Here is a 3,130-nt window from a genome sequence, read left to right as displayed (position 1 = left end):
AGTAGAATGAGAAATAAAGAAAAGGTATTTCATGTCACTTCTTTATATATATACTGATTTTATTTCAGTGATTAATTGACTAAGTATCAGGAAACATTTGCTAATTGTGCCTTTTGTGGCCTGTGGTATAGTTTTTCTTGGGATCCTTTTAGAATTAGACCTGCATTATTAAGGCAGGAATTTAATTTAGGAAACCATATGATGGCATTGTACCCTGACATGGGGTTGAAGGAGCTACTCTGCAAAGAATAAGTAAAGGATGTTCTTATCACAGACCAGCACTCTTACTAGTGGTAAAAATTCCTACATTGTTATTAGAACTATTTTTTTAACTTGCCCTTTGATATAATTAAGAGGAATGAATCTTAATTCATCAAACCCTATAGAGTTTCCAAGGCTGTAAATCTTTACAGAGGCAGACTGCCGCATCTTTCTCCCATGGAGCAGATGTGGCAGCCTGGTAGGTTCAAACTGCTGACCTTTGGTTAGCAGTCAAACGTTTTAGAAAAAAGGGCCAAATTAAAAAAAAAAAAAAAAAATTCTTTTAAGTGATTAGATGAGATTCAGTTCTGGAGTTTTTTTTTTTTTTTGAATAGGGATGCAATTCTCATTAAGGTTATTCTTTATGTAGGTTATACTTACATATTTATTTTCTAGTAAAGCCTTGAGTTAGTTTATATTTGTCATTTAATACCTATGAATTAATCAGAATATCCTGTAATCTTCTGGCTTCTATAAAATGTTGTATTTTATTCTCATTTTAAAACATTTCTTGTATAGAATTTGGAAGGTGGAGAAAGGGACAAAGAAGAAAATAATGAACTTCTACCTGAGTTCAAGTTTCAGAGATGCTACAAACTCTAATAGCCTAACGCCCTCGTTGCTTCAGTACAAATGGCAGCACTAGACTGCACCTGTGTACGCTTACATACGGATGTGTGTAAACAGACTTTCCCTTTGCATTTAAGGACTTCAGTCTCTTGTCTTAGTTTTTGCATGCAAAACGCATTCAAGTTTATTTCCCCCTGCTGACCTGACAAGAATATATGAGCCAGAAGCATACATGAAATTTTTTTGAAGGTACCTTTTCACTCACAATAGTGAAAAGCTGAGGTAATTTAACATTGAACTTATAAACTATAAAATATGTATGTATCCTAAAAGAAATCACGAACTTTTAAGTACTGATTAGTACTGGTCATCATCTGATGGTCTCATAACCTTTATTTTCTTCTTTTTTGAAAATCAGTTTTTCGCTTCTTATTAAGAGTTATCAGCATTGATGTGAATTTGGTCTTTACTAACTGAGATTTTGATAGGGATTGTGTTAATCTTTAGACTAATTTGAGGAACCTTCATTTTTTCAGATGACAAATGGTCTTTGTTGATATATCTGAATTTCTGCCCTGGGATGTACTTTCACCGTGCATTTCAGTTTATAACCCTCTTGCTTCTAATGTTCTCCCTCTCCCTCGTCCGTGAAGCAGGGGATATAGAGAGGATGGTTCTAAAACTCGAATGCTTCCCTTTCTTCTTTAGAGAAGCACCTGTATGTGCTGAAAGGAGCAGCCTGAGTTGGTTCATTGGTTAGTATTCAAAGCCTAACTAGAAGCAGCACAGTATAGTAGAGAGAGTCAGAAATTTGAAGTTATTGAGCAGGATTAGTCATAGTTCAGCCTTTTGACGTGACTGCCATCTAAGCAAGTTACATAACCTCTGAGCCCTAGTTTCGTAATCTGTTCAATGTCTGAGCAATAATATTTACCACAGAGCTAGGAAGGCTAAATGAGGTATCTGTGAAAATGCCTTGGAAACTGCCAGGTACTGTACAGATACATTACTGCAAGGGTTTTGTGCTGTCTTAGACTAGTAACGGAGCCCTGGTATCACAGTAGTTAAGAGCGCGGCTGTTAACCAAAAGGTTGGCAGTTTGAATCTATTTTAAATGAGAAGGGAAGCCTTTGGAGGGTTTTAGTTAGGGGCACAAGACACACTTGAGGTTATAAAATACAAATTAGATACTTATACGTTAAAAGGAAACCCTGGTGGCATAGTGGTTAAGAGTTCGCCTGCTAAGTAAAAGGTCCGCAGTTGGAATCCACCAGGTGCTCCTTGGAAACCCTATGGAGGCAGTTCTGCTCTGTGCTATAGGGTTGCTGTGAGTCGGAATCAACTCGATGGTAACGGGTAAGCCTAGTAATAACCCTAGACGTTGCCTTTATAAAGCCAGCCATACCATACTTCTCATCAGAATCTCCTAAAGATACGGTAACATGACTTTCTGAATAAATGTTTAGTTAGTACCTACTGGCATTGTTCTAGATCATGCTGTCCAATAGAAATAGAAGGCAAGTGAATATGTAATTTAAAATTTTCAAGTAGCCACATTAAAAAATAAAAAGAAACCGGTAAGATTAATTTTAGTAATATATTTTATTTAACTCAGTATATTCAAAATATTTCAACATATCAATATAAAAATATTAATGAGATAGTTTACTCTTTTATTGTACTGTGTTTGAAATATGGAGTGTATTTTATACTTACTGCACATCTCAATTCGGACTGGCCACATTTTAAGTGCTCTGTAACCACATGTGGCTAGTGGCTACCATGTTGGACACCTATCACCTTCTAGCTGTTGGGGTTGTAATAGTGAACAAAATATAGAAAGTCCTATCCCTAGGTGGTGCAAATGGTTAAGTACTTGGCTGCTAACTGAAAGGTTGGTTTGAGTCCACGAGAGGCACCTCAGAAGAAAGGCCTGGTGATCTACTAATGAAAAATCAGTCATTGAAAACTCTGTGGAGCACAGTTCTACTCCTACACACATGGGATCCGAATCTACTGGATGGCAACTGGTTTTCTGTTTTCCCTCAAGAAAGTTACTTCAGCAGAGGGAGAGAGACAATGAACAAGTAACAAATTCCTGTGGTGTTATGTGCTGTATAGAAGATACAACAGTAATATGATACTGACTGGGAAGACTACATTAGCTGGAATACTTGGGGAAGATCTCTCTAAAGTGTTGACATTTGAGCTGGGACATGAATAATTCAAAAGGGGGAGCTAGCCATGTGAAAGTATGAGAGAAATTTCTTCTAGTCAGTGGGAACGGCACACACAAAGC

The 3,130-nt window shown here is 36.9% G+C and overlaps 1 protein-coding gene across 1 annotated transcript in view; it reads left to right on the top strand.

Moving 5' to 3' along the window:
* Positions 1–3,130, top strand: part of LAPTM4B (lysosomal protein transmembrane 4 beta) — a 41,065-nt gene that overhangs the window by 5,885 nt on the left and 32,050 nt on the right. The window lies entirely within an intron of this gene.

Source organism: Trichechus manatus, unplaced genomic scaffold (genome assembly GCF_000243295.1).
Source record: "Trichechus manatus latirostris isolate Lorelei unplaced genomic scaffold, TriManLat1.0 scaffold00009, whole genome shotgun sequence".
In the NCBI taxonomy this organism is placed as follows: Eukaryota; Metazoa; Chordata; class Mammalia; order Sirenia; family Trichechidae; genus Trichechus; species Trichechus manatus.
The sequence above is the reverse complement of the archived record's forward strand: the minus strand, read 5'-3'. Positions and strand labels throughout refer to the sequence as shown.